Raw genomic sequence first — 14,741 nt, 5'->3', positions numbered from 1 at the left:
AGGAACCAATAATATTGAATACAGTTATCAAAATATAAAAACTTGTGGTATATTATTTGCTACTTTATTGACACATTAAATAACATGATCTAAAAAATTGGTCTAATATCTAATTTCTATTGGCAGCAAAGTCATAGGAATTACTAACGCTTTCATAATGAAAAGAAATATTAAATTTCATAAACAGGTCAATAAAAATAAAGATATATGGGCTTCCCTGTTGGCGCAGTGGTTGAGAGTCCGCCTGCCGATGCAGGGGACGCGGGTTCGTGCCCCGGTCTGGGAGGATCCCACGTGCCGCGGAGCGGCTGGGCCCATGAGCCATGGCCGCTGAGCCTGTGCGTCCGGAGCCTGTGCTCTGCAACGGGAGAGGCCACACAGTGAGAGGCCCGCGTACTGCAAAAAAAAAAAAAAAAAAAAAAAAAGATATAATTTTCCCCCATGCAGGTATATAGGTCCCCTGAATTTTATCCGTAGACCCCATGGACCCCAAATTTAAAAATACTGTTTTAGAGGAATTCAAAATAGACTCAACAATAGCAGCTACATTTAAATGAGTGTATTACCTCAGAAGGAGGCAACTAAAGGGGTTATTCTTCATTGGTGCATAAGTTCTGACATACATGGTTATTTTCTAAATTTAGCTCCATATTTTTCATCCCATAGCAACTTTGTAACTATTGATAAAGAGCATATTTGTCATAATTTTAATATATTTACTCAGTATTTACCTACATACCTATAAAGTAAAAATCTGAAAACATAATCCTTGGCTCTTATGCACTTATAATTTTTATTGATTGATTACAAATATTAATTTAAAATAGTTAATGTACCCATGTGATTCAAAAACTCAAACGATATAAAAAGGCAGAAAATCTCCTTCTACCTCTGTCCACCAGTCACTGGTTCTCCTCCCAGATGACAACCACTGTTATCCAATTCTTATACATTCTTTCATAGATGTTTGATACATACAAGGAAATATGTTTACATATTCTTTTGCCTCTTACCATAAATTGTAGCATGTTATTCACAGTATTTTCCACATTATTACTGTTTTCAATTAAAAATATGTCTAGAAGATAATTCTATATTGGTACATTAAGAACTTCTTTGTTTCTTTTTGTGGTTGCACAGTCCATCTATTGGAAGGATTCACCATAATCACTTAACAAGTTGCTTATGGATGGACATTTAGGTTGTTTCTAAATGATTTACTATTATGAACAAAAAGAGGAGCAGGAAAAACGTATCATTTGATATGGGCATTTTGTCATGGACACCTCCATATGTGGGACTCAGAATCATGAAACCCAAATATAAGTAGGCAGTAAAAGATTTACATCACATAGAGGCAAATATACTGAGAATCACAATATTATGGACAATTCACTAACAGGACTGAGGGGAACCATAGGACGCCGTCAGCTATTTTCTAGCAGTCTTGGACAAGTTCACTGTTTTTCAGGACTAAAGGAGTGGTTACTGTGGATAGAGAGGATGCCCCAGGTTCGAGAGCCTGATTTGGAGAAAGTGTGGAAATAGCAGCCAAGCAAATTTGTTTTGTTTTTGTTTACTGTGGCTTTCAGAAACAGAGGCTCGCTTGCGTTAATAATACTCTTTGGGGGACTGCCCTGGTGGCACAGTGGTTAAGAATCCGCCTGCCAATGCACGGGACACGGGTTCGAGCCCTGGTCCGGGAAGATCCCACATGCCGCGGAGCAACTAAGCCCGTGCGCCACAACTACTGAGCCTGCGCTCTAGAGCCCGCGAGCCACAACTACTGAAGCCCACGTGCCTGATAAATAAATAAATAAATAATACTCTTTGGTTCATGGCATGGCGCCATCGTGGATCCGTGGGAGGCTCCTCTCTTGTACTGATTTATTCTCATTCACTTCCATTTTCCATTTCCACACCCCTCTCCCCAGTCAGTCCAGTTGAATGCATTTAAAGTATGTAATTTTCTTTAGCTACAAAATGAATATAATGATATTTTGTGTATGTGCTTTAGATTTACATAAATGATGCTGCGTTATAACTCATTCCCTTTCTTCTTTCTCAGTCACTGCGATTTACGGTCCCTCTGTGTCGCTACATGTACATCTAGTCCTTTGCCTCTAAAGGCCTTGTGATCTCATCCATCACACTGTACCCACCTGCTTTCTCAACGATGGCCAGCCAGGTTGCCTCCAGCACCTAGCCACCACAGATTATAGTTCACATCCTCCTACATAGCTCCCTAAGGGTCTGTGTGAGAATTTATTTGGTATACACACTTGGAACAGGATTGCTGGGTCATAAAATGTAGTGCCAAAATTACACCCCCAAAACAGTTCCCCCGTCAGCAACAGCAGAACACGTAAGGGTTTCTCAGCTCCACATCCCTGTCAGCTGCTGACATTATCCTGCTGTCTAATCTTTTCCAGTCAAGTGATATATTATTATATGTCAATTTGCATTTATCTGTTTACAGATGATTTTGAGCATCTCCTCAATGTTTGTGAGTCCTTTTAGTGCACTCTTCTACAGATTGGCTGTTCATATTCATTGTTCATTCTTATAGTGGGGTTTCTTTTTTTTTTTTTTTTTTTTTTGCGGTATGCGGGCCTCTCACTGTTGTGGCCTCTCCCGTTGTGGAGCACACGCTCCGTTCACACAGGCTCAGCGGCCATGGCTCACGGGCCCAGCCGCTCCGCGGTGTGTGGGATCTTCCCGGACCGGGGCTCGAACCCGTGTCCCCTGCATCAGCAGGCGGACTCTCAGCTACTGTGCCACCAGGGAAGCCCTAGTGGGGTTCCTTTTGCTTTATGGTGTGTAAGAGTTTCTTATACCATGTAAATAAAAATCCCTTGTCAGTTTTAGATGTGACTGGTATATTTTCCAATTTTGTCATCTGCCTATTGACTTTGCCTTTCATTGAACAGAAATTCTTACTTTTGAAGTAATCATATTCACCAATAATTTGGCTTTATGCTTTTAATGTTTTGTTCAATAAATTATTTTCCCAACCTAGGAAATAAAGGTATTCTTCTACATCTTATTCTATTACATTTATCATTTTATCTTTTACATTTAAATACATCTGGAGTCCACCTCTAAATATGGTGTTAGAAAGTGATCCAGTTTTATTTTTGCTTCAGAGACAGTGAGAGCTTTGAACCAATGTGCCTGAAAGAAACAGAAGATACAGGGTGGGAGAGATGGAAAAGAGGGAGGGAATAAGATATCTGGGACCTGTACAGAAAGGACAGAGAAGCAGAATCCAAAGATTCTGTCCGACCTGCCCTAGGAGGCACCCTGCTCTCTGTTGTGTGTAATCAAATACTGAAAAAGCCAGCATTAAATACTCTTCTCTTACAAATAAAGCCACTTTCAGGAGGAATTCCCCAGCTGCACTGACGTTCCGGTACATGGCTTTAAATATTATATACCCTGTACACAACAGAAGGACTTTCCCAAGTGAGAGGGAGAGTTGGGTGGGTGGGGGGAGAGGAAGCTACAAGAGGGAGAAAAGCCAGCACATTCAGAAGCAGAGTTGAGAACTGATTGTGCCCATGATGGCCCGGATGTTAGAAAAGTCAATCATTTCTCGCTCTCAGAGATGAAAATTCACCTGTTTAGGAAAGGTAACTGGTTCCTGTCCAGTGTCTGAGTCTTGAGCATTCTTTTATTTCCAGTGTACTGTTGGCTGCCTGTGGTTAATTCAAGTGCCTATCAAACAAAGAAAAACCTGTGGAAATAATCTAACCAAATTATAGGCAAATGGTTAATATCTTCAGGCTTATGATCTACATATATTGTAAGAAACTCAATGTATTATTCTAAGTTTTCTTCTTTGTAACCCAGTGGTCAGCCTTTCATTCCTCTGCAGCTTTACCCCTACCGAGGCTTTCCATCCTACCTGCTGGGAGGCTGTGAAATTGTCCTAAGACCACAGTTCAAGAAGTATAAGAAAAAAGAAAAAATTGGGGGAAGGAAAAGAGGGCAGGAAAAAAATGTCCATTTTCAAATCTATAAAAATGGCTCTAAAAGCTGGCATTTTCTTGTCCAGGAAAAAAAAAAAAGAAAAAAAAATTGATTACCCTGTGGGAGGAAAGAGCAGAAAGGAAGTAAAGGTCACCGGGAGTATTTTTTGCTTGTTTGTTGTTCTTTCTGTTTTTGCCCAGAATATTTTTTTTCACTCAAGAGAAAATTCAAATCACTGTCTTTAATCTGTCTCCTGGGCCCTCTCTTACTACCTCCCCAGAGGAAAGACTATTTGAATAGAAGACATCCTCAAGCTTCTTCACAAAAGTCACAATTATACGAAATATACCCAACTTGGAAAAACATCAACAAGGTGTAACAAGGTGAATAAAAGTCATATGTGGAGACACATGTCTGGTCAAGAACATTGCTTCTGTACCACAGTGTGAAAGGTTTCTAGAATTCTGGGGTTAGACAGCCTGGGTACAAATCTTGTCTCTGACCCTTATAAAATATGAGGCCTCCTGTCATTTACTTTGTCTCTCTGAGCCTTGTTTTTTTCACCCATAAAACTGAGGTAGTAATAGTACCTACTTTATAGTATCATTAAAAGATTACATGCTACATACCTATTAAATAAAATTAAAAATACTGACAATGCCAAGGGCTGATGAGGATGTGAAGCAACTAAGACTCTCATATGTGGCTGGTGGGAGTGCAAAATGTTGCAGACATTCTGGGAAATAGTTTGGTAGTTTCTTATATATAAAGTTACCATATGACCCAACAATCTCATCCTTGGATATATTTACCCAAGTGAAATTAATACTTATTTTCACATAAAAAAATGCATGCAAATGTTTAGAGAAGTTTTATCTATAATCACCAAAAACTAGAAATAACCGAAAAGAGTGGGTGAATGAATAAATAAGCTGTGGTATATCCATACAATGGAATACTACTCAGCAATAGAAGGGATGAACTATTGATACATGCAGCCATTTGGAGGAATCTCAAAAGAATTATGTTGGGTGAAAGAAACCAGTCTCAAAGGTTATATATTGTATGATTCCATTTATTTGACATTCTTGAAAAAACAAAACTCTAGTGTCCTAGAACAGATCTGTGGTTACAATGGATCTGCTCGGGGTTAGGGGTAGGGGAAAAGTGTGACTACAGGAGATAGTGGAGAGGTTTATGGGGTGATGGAGCTGTTCTGTATCATGCTTGTGGCATTTCATAAGTTTATGCCTGCATTAAAATTTATAGAACTGGGGCTTCCCTGGTGGCGCAGTGGTTGGGAGTCCGCCTGCCAATGCAGGGGACACGGGTTCGTGCCCTGGTCCGGGAGGATCCTGCATGCCGCAGAGCGGCTGGGCCCGTGGGCTGTAGCCGCTGAGCCTGCGCGTCCGGAGCCTGTGCTCCGCAATGGGAGAGGCCACAGCGGTGGGAGGCCCGCGTACCGCAAAAAAAAGAAAAAAAAAAAAAATTATAGAACTGTATACCAAAAAGTCAATTTTACTGTATGATTTAAAAAATAAAACTTTACACAAGAGTATATGAAATAATGCATATTTAGTATAGTTCCTGGCACATAGTAGATTTTAGCTATTAGTTGTTTCAAAGACTGTAGTGTAGAGTACATCTCCATGTGTCTAATTTAATAGAGTCAACTGATACAGTTCACAGGGTTTGCCCAGGCCAAAGATGAGAGAAAAGAAAATATGATAAATTGTGTAAATAGTGCAGGGGATTCTGTCTGATCACCTCTCTCAATTAGCATATGCTTGGAGAGCAGGAGAGGTGGGAAGAATGAATATGATCTTCTCTCATTGGGTGCCAGTTCCCACATGTACCTCTCCTAGCATGGGCATCTCTCTACCCTGTATGTGCTACCAGTGTTTAAAGATAAAGATATTTCCTAACCTACAACCCCCAAACACAAGCCAACTGCTTCATCTGGAAGTAAACCAAAGAAGCAGGAATGGCTTTGGGCAGTGGAGGAAAACTGACTGTTTGGGGCTTACAGGTATCCAGTTTGTTATCTTCCTAAGGGACTGTCAAGGGTAATTCGGGCTATATGTACCTTTTACTATGCACACTGAAAATGATTTAAGATCAGCTTTGTCTTTCAGAAATCAGAAAACCAACTGATGTTTAATCCAGGCTGTCATATACACCTATTGGATGGGCTATTTGCTTATCGCCCTTAGGCCATGTTCCTTGAGCATGTATCAGCCATTATAGTTTTCAGTAGCTGGACAGCAGAGATAGTTAGATCCAACAACAAATGTCCACATCTCCCATTGTTTCAATTTAATGGAGGCCAGACAGTCTAATGTGTTACCCTTCCCCAAATAAATGAGTCCTGACCTCAAAGAACTTCTCTTTGGGAGTGGCATTTAGAATCTGGAACACACTCTTTCCATTGTTCTCTATGAGTCTACAAAGTCTTCATCTCTTAAAGATGAATTTCATTTCCAGGAAAGCAAATGTCATTTTGAGCTAAATCTTGTGTTTAAGTTAGAAAATTCTGTTGGAAATACCAATTTTGGTTTAGGGGAAAAAAAGGATGTGGCTACAAAGCAATGAGCTGGTTTTGGGAGGGCTCCCAAACTGGTGAAAGCCCATTATATAGACTGGAAAAATGTTAACAAACTGGGAAATTGTCTTTTAAGTATCCTTAGCCCAGCGTGTTACTCTTTCAAGTTGCCTTTGCTTAAACGAGGCAATATTAATTTGAAAGTATACATTCCAAATCACTTTTAAGTCTCATGTTTCTCGAGTCCTTGTTTTGTTAAGAGGAGCACAGTCTTCATGTAAGTGCCAGAGGTATTTGATTGAAAAAGCCAAACTGAGTATTGCATAAGCTTGAATAGGAAGACAACAATTGCTAATATTTTATTGCACTGTAACCATGTGCAAGGCATGCTCGTAAGCGTTTGACACGTGTTGTCTTAATTTAATCCTCACGTTAACTTTGTACGAAAGCTGTTACTGCTGTACCCATTTTATAGTAGAGGACTGGAAACCAGAGGCTAAGTAACTTGCCAGAGGTCTGACAGGTGGTAAAGTGCAGCTCAAAGGCCCCTGATGAGGGCAGCCTGACACCTGAGTGACTGTTTCCCAACCCTGGTGCTGTCTTCCTGGGAATGCATGGAAAAGGATCAGGATAAAAGCCCAACAATCTAAGACAGGAAATGAGAAGCAAGAGGGACAACAGAATATGAGAGGGGTTTCAAAGTCATGACTTAGGGAGAAGAGGTGCAAAGTAGCTAACAACCCCTTGTTCTGACTCTCTTCAACACTGGAAAGTTGTCAAGAGTCATCCATCATTTACAACTTTGCCAAAATATTTAATTTAGTAATCCACTCAACCAGTATCACTGATCCCTGATAATGTGCTAAGCTCCAAATGAGCTGGGCACGCAGAGCTGAACTTAACAAGTCCCTGATTTCAAGGAGTTTTTGGTCTATTATGTGGTCTATAATTTACTTTAAAAACACTCCATCATAGACAATGTATTGTAGATGCTTAAGCGTTCATCCACATCCTAATCAGAAATGCACACAGCAGGGTGGTCAGCCAGCATTTAACCATTAGGGCCACACCCCAGAAGCTGGGGTGCTACAAGAGTTTCAGCTTTCTTTATCTTTGATCAACAATAGCTTTTGCTTATTAGCATAATGGATGCTAGAAAGGCATTCATTCGTGAAATTAGGGTGTTCAGGATGTCAGTTGGCTAAAATAGTCTAGAAACATACACCATCCATGCATGACAGAATCTGAGCATCTTCTGACCTCAGTGGTCTTTGCATTTTGATTGAATGACGTAAGCTGTGTACAAAAACTTATGGAAGCTCTAGATAATGTTATCTTCCACCAGAAAGTCAAACCTTTCTTCTGCTGGGTGGATAGATTGGCGCTGAAGGAAGTACCCCAAACCTGTGACTGGGCTGGGTCTCTCTTGGGTTTGCTTCTTTGACCAGTATGGGACCCTCCTTTCAAGTGAGAGCCTGCCGTGTTGACCAGGACTCCATTCCCCTGTAAATCCTTGACTTCTCAGTACTAACAAAATACAGAAAATTCTGCTCTGCTTTTCAGAGGCTTTTGATTTTTAGTCTCCCGCGTCTTGAAGCTTTAGAATTCTACACATTTCTTGAGGGGAAACCAGCTGTGTATTTGAGGCCCCTCAACTCTCCAGTTTTGTCCTTCCAGTCTCACATGAAAGTCAACATTTCTGGTTTCCTGTCCCCTCGCAGTGGTCCTCTGCTGGACCCGTCTGGATTCTCAGCTCTGGCCACACCTGGAATTGGCAAATGCTCCCGGACAGGTCAGCTCACCACTGCCTCCGGGGCCCTGTTAACCAGGGTTCCTCCCCTAGCAGGTCAAAGTCTTCTCAAAACCATGAGCTTAAGGAAAATTCTACTCTCCTTTTCAGAGATTTTTCAATTTGTTTCCTAAGCCTCATGCTGCACAGCTTCAGAATTGAGCAAATGTTAGTGAATTCCCTGGTGGTCCAGGACTCTGCACTTTCACTGCTGCGGGCGTGGGTTCGATCCCTGGCGGGGAACTAGGATCACGCAAGCCACTGCCAACAAGAACAACAAAGAATTAAGCACATGTCTTGCACTGAACAATAGCTGTGTGTGGAGACCATTCAGATCACCAGTTTTGGTTACCCCAGGACTGCACAACTGCCACAGTTTGCTGTTTTCTCCCTCCCACCGGGGGCCTTTGCTGGAGCCCAATTAGGCTGTCTAGCCTCTTGGTCACACCCAGACCTGGCAAATGCCCCCTGGGAGAAAGCTGCTGAAGTTCTTTAGATCACCCCTCAGGGAGGTTCCCACCTGGAATTTTAGCCCATCTCATCTTCATTGTTTTTGCAGCTCTCTGATGCCTTGAAACAGATTTTATTTTTAATTTTATCTAGCTTTGTTAAGTTACACTCAGATGGGAGTTTTAAGCTGCCATAAACCACTCCATTCTAAGGGGAGGCCCTATCTGTACCTTTTGAAATGACAGCAAATGCTGGGTCCATTAGGTTGCTGATTTGGAGGACTCCATGTGCACAATGCCAGCCAAGAGTCAATTATATCCTGCTCCATACATGAACTATATCATCAGTTTATGTCCAGCGAGACTTTCACGTAAATTGTGATGCTAAAAGGACAGAATTGGGATTAAAGTGATGGGTTCTAGACTGTCTGGTGCCTGCTTTCTAATACATTGTATATGTGTGGAAGGTCCTAGTTTAAGACTTTTTAAAATTTAAACCTAGTAGCAAAGTTGTAGAGGAGGAGATCTTTAACTGTAAACTAGCTCTACATTTTTTAAGGCTACCAGCTCTATAAAGAACCTAGTAATTGTGAGTGACCAAGTTGATTTGGGTCCATTCTTAACATGGCTTTTATTGTTACTGAATCCAGGCTCAGTCTGTTCGCCTCACAACCAGCCAATAATCGGGAGACGAGGCAAGGAATAGTGACTTTATTCAGAAAGCAGGGCATCCGAGAAGATGACGGACTAGTGTCCTAGAGTACCATCTCACTGGGGTCCGGATGCTAGTTTCTTTTATAGAACAGAGAGGGGGAGGAGGTGAGGATGTAAAGTAAAAAGGCCGTAAGTCTTGCAAAATTTCTCCTGGTTTTGGCCAGCCTCTGAGAGGGTATGTGTTAATTTCTTCTTTTCTGCCGCCATTCACAGGTGGGCAGGGTCAGGGTGTTTCCCTGTGAGCTGAACAAAGGCACTTTAACATTCAGGCACAGGGGCGGGGTTCCCTGAGGCAGGCGTTATGTATGCCTGTAGCTTATAGACAGAACAAAAGCAGTGGAAAAGCAAAGGTCAAAGTAGAAGAAACAGATCCAACGTAGAGTCAGATTTTGTTCTTCCCTGTTAAAATATATAGATCAATTTATAGTTTTTCAACTTATATCACTTCTTGGGGAGTAAATGCTATAAATCCACAAAGTGGTATATAAAGCATTATTTCCTATTTCTTTTTGTTCTGAAAATAACTTTCTGTCCACTGAGCAATTTAATTGACCTGGTTCTAGAGGTCCACAACTGTAAATACATTTGTTTTTCACCTCTGGGCCCCTTGGTTTTTGAAAACATCAATCCTGGGTCTTCTCAGTCTTGCTCTTTCTTTACTGAGTGCTTACTTTCTCACTTATATATTTACCCAAATCCCTAATTCTAGATCTTATCCAGAAACTTTTCTTCTCTAGCTCTGTATTCCTTTATTCATTCATTCAACAAAGACTTACTAAATACTGCTATATTATATCCACAGCTACAGACTTTATGTAATAGTGAAGCCGAATCCGGCCTCTGTACCCCAACACTGAATTAAATCTTAGAGACAGAGTTTTGGGTGAAGTAGAAAAGAATAGCTTTATTGCTTTGCCAGGCAAAGGGGGCCACAGTGGGCTAATGCCCTCAAAACTGTGTGTCCCCTGGGGAGGGGGGTGTGCGTGGTATTATAGCCTGGGGGGGTGGGTGTGTTGCTGATTAAGGGTCAGGGTGTGCAGTGCCTGCATTCCTTCCATCCAGAGATCATCTGGTGTCAGGTGAGGATAGGCAACTGTGATCTCTGGAATGAAGAGTGCTTCATCAGGTCTTCCACTGGCGGGGGGGGGGTTTTAATTCTGCAGAAGAGCAAAAGTTCCCTTGAGGCAGAACCAAGACTCTGCCCTCAAGGCTATACTGTTGTTTCTTTGCTGCTCCTCCCTTGTCTCTGCATCCCCTTCCTTCCCTGATTAGCAATTGTTTGAACCTGCTCTTTGGAACTCAGACAAGGGGACACAGAAAGGCTTTTATGCCCAGAAGCCCACAGGGTCCTGCTTGGTATCAATAACCAAATCATGGTTTTGTAGCAGAGGAAAACAATGATATATGATTCCTGAAGATAACTGGTATTTGGTTGTACAATCACCCTCTTCTGTTAAACAGAGAGTCTGATGCAATGTGTACCTTTGTTCATTTTGTCGCCAAACCTTAGCATACTGTCTTGCACATAGTAGGCATTTAATAAACCTGTTACATTAATAAATTAGTCAGTGAATAATGCATTAAATTCATCCAGGGAATAAGTAAAAGGGCACACACAATTTATAATATCTTGCATGATCTACTCCTGAACCTTATCTAAAATAAAAACCTATGTTATAGTGTCAGAGATCTGTTTGGTATTTCAGGACAAAGAAAGCAAGGAGACATCAGAAAAAAAAACCAAAACAAAAACTTTCTCTAAAAAAATCAGTCTTTGCTTTTGAAAGAACAGAATAATGAGGATCCAAGGCTCATCAAAACAGAGAGGCTTGCAAGCCACTCTTGAAAAGAAAAACGAGTACAGGTGAAGGTTTACATTCAAACCAAGAATGAGAAAGACCTGACAAGACAAGAATGTGGAGGTGTTGAAAAGCCCATTTAGGTTAAACAAGACAGGAAGTTGAATTGGCTTTCTAAATAGAAACTACAAGAAAAAGTTATATTGAGGAGCCCTGAAGCAAAATAGAAGGAAGCTCATTTTACTGACTTCTCCTTCAGACTCTAGTGAGCCTCTTGGTGAACTACATCACACCATCTGTACATCCTGAGCGTTCTAAACACTGTGCTGGAAGGAGTAGTTGAGAAACAGAGTATGTGAATGCACTTCGATATTTATGAAGATTTTTTGGAGGCCATCAGTATGCTGAAGAAATGATTTCTTTTGCCTGTGGGTTTTTTACTCTCTCACTTTTTTCCCCTTTTACATGGGGATAAAAGGAAGAAAGAAATGTTTTCTAGAAACCATTTCTCTAATCAAAGCATTTGTTTCTTACCTCATCTTCACTCACCTTCCCTGGGGAGAACTTTTGCCCACGTTGATGTAATAAATGATCAAGCATGGTGGGAACACATTTAACATAATGGTGGTGTGCAACACACCTGATGCAGGAAAGTTAATGATGTCGGTGAGTTGCAGATGGTTCCAAATTCATTTGTAGAGAGATGCAGAGGATGAAGGCCAATGCCAAGCACAAAGCAAACATTTGGTAAATACAGTCAAATGAATGGAACAGTCAATAAACCACAAGTATGTGGAAAAACTGTGTGTATACAGGGAAAACAGTATAGAAAGGGTCCAAGCTCTCTGCTAGGTCATAGATTTATTGCATCATCAATAATCTACTGCATCAAGAAACGAAACAGTAAAATGAATCCAGATTTGTACTGAACATCTAAAAAATTGCTTGCAGATAAAGGTGTCTCCGATTGCAAGAAAAGGACCCAGAACCTTTAAGTCATATATATAGACCCTGAATAAAAAACAAGGACACTGTTCCATGCAGTTCATATCGTGAAAAACAAATGAGGTTTGATCTAAGTGTGGACTCTGGCTTCATCTCTACTAACTTTTTAACTAGGATGTTATTTCACTCTTTTGAGCCTGTTTCCCCATCTGTGGAATGACATCATCATACTTACTTGGAAGTATGAGTATTAAGTTAGTATATATATATATATATATATATATATATATATATATATACTAAATTGAGTTCATGAAGGTAAAGGTCTTGTGGGTCCTTCTCATTTGATAGGAATTTTCTATTTAGTTTCTTTCCTCTTGAAATATGTTCACTAATGATCCTTTTTTACAAAATACTGTGCTTAAACTATTTTCCAGGAGAATTGGGAATTTATTAGGTTGATCACAGAAGCATGCAATAAGAGTATAGCAAGTACATTGATACCAAGGAAAGGTTTCTTCTTATCTGACTACTGTTCTTGTTTTCCTTGGACATTCCATCTCTGCATCCCCATCACATTCACCTTAGATCTGGATATGACAGTCCCCTGGAACATAGATGGAAGGGGCCCAACAGAGGTCTGATCTGGTTGGGTTAGGCCCCTTCTTCCCCCTGGTTGCTGTGTCATCGGCCTAGAGATTTCTTTCTGGCTGACTGTGTATGGTCTCTATAAATGTGCTTTTACTGTTCTATTCAAGAATACTGCAATTCTCATGCTCTTGGTGAATCCAGACAACCAAGTGTATCATCTCTTTATTCTCTTGGGGCAAAGAGCCTTAGATGGTTTAAAATAAGGCTAAGAGATCATAAGGCCAAACAGAACAGTCGTTGTTCCCTTTTAGCTAGAGCAGTAGTTCCCAAAGATCAGTCATTTTAATTTAATTAATTTGATTTTTGCTGTATCAGCAAACCAACTCATATTATCCTCATATGTTTTTATCATAGTTGGCTAATATTTACTATTCTTTTAAATCACCTCTCCTTTTTAGTCAAAGTTATTTAAAAGAAAACTTCATATTATTATTTTAATTATATAAAATCACTGTAAAAAGTAATTTTAAAAATTAAACTGTAACTAGACAGTTGTTTGACTAAGGTTCTGAGCTTGTGACCTCGTTAAGGATGAAAATTATGAAGTGTAAAAGATGTGTTAAAGATTTAACAACTCCAAACTGAGACTTTCTGCTTGATGAGATCAGCACTGGAAAAGAATTTTAAAAGGAATCACTTCCTCACTCTATGGGTCAAGGAGATTTAATGCCTTATCTAAGGACTGTCAGTAACTAGGAAAAGTATGTTCCAATTGGGTGCTAAAAGCAACCCTTTTTCTCTGGTTATAGGGAGCTACCAACTCCCTGGGGCCCAAGGAAAGTACATGGGTCATGGCCAACATACAGAGTGAGAAGACACACTTTTTGGTGAATAAACTGGCAAATAGAAGACATTTAACAAATGTTAGTTCCTTGGAAGCCTTTCCCACCTTCCCTTGCATTCCTGTAAGTTCCATTTCATGTCTCACCTTAATAAAAACAATAACAGGTCCTTCCTGAGGGCTCTGTATATACCAAGCAGTTCCAGGTTTCATTTCAAAGCACTTTTATAATTTTTTTACTTGAGGAAACTTTTATAATACATATAAAATACCTATTAATTGAGAAAAATGTTATAATTGAGAATCAGAGAGGTAAAGGAACTTGTCCCAAATCACCCAGGGCATGAATATCTTACAGTTTGGGTATTCCAGATACAATTAGAAATAAGGACATTAGTCAGCTAATTAAGTCAAATAGACAAAACAAATCATAATTAGTCCAATTATCTGAATTTTGGCTTGATGTTATGAAAGTCTGGCTCAGAAATTATACTGTTCGTTTTTCCAGGAACAGTTTTGTTTTGATTTCGGCTTGGGTTATCTGGCTTACTGCCTTGGTTTCTCAGCAGTGACTACCATAGTATTGTTCACAGAAGCATTTCATAAATATAGATTGAGGGAGGAAGGAAGGGATAAAGGGAGAGGGAGAGGGAAAAGGAGGGTGGGTCTTTGTAAGCAAACCCACTTGAAATACCCACCAGAGTTGAGGTCCAAGCCAAATGACTGCAGATCAGTCTCACCATTTTCCATCTCTTTCACCACTTTAGAAAGCTCATTCAATTTTTTTAATCCTCTAGCCCCCAAACGGAGCTCACGGTACTGGCCCTATTCTCCTTACAGGGCTGTATGACGATCCAATGAGACATGTTCCCAGAGGTACTTATACACATAAACACATTGCTTCACGTGGGGTTTTGCTCTTTCCTGTAGACCTAACAGAAGCTCTTCCCTCCTGGGAAGCTGCAACTCTGCAGGACTCTTCGGAACTATGGTCATACCTGGCAAGGCTTTAGGGATCGAACTGAATAAGAAACTCAATCCTATGTAAATTCTCCATGCCTTGTATTTGCAACTGTAAAAATCCAGAAACACCATTTTC

Source organism: Delphinapterus leucas, chromosome 3 (assembly GCF_059928025.1).
Source record: "Delphinapterus leucas isolate spDelLeu-1000000601 "Yukka" chromosome 3, BTC_Dleu_Yukka2, whole genome shotgun sequence".
NCBI lineage: Eukaryota > Metazoa > Chordata > Mammalia > Artiodactyla > Monodontidae > Delphinapterus > Delphinapterus leucas.
Note: the sequence above shows the minus strand (reverse complement) of the source record.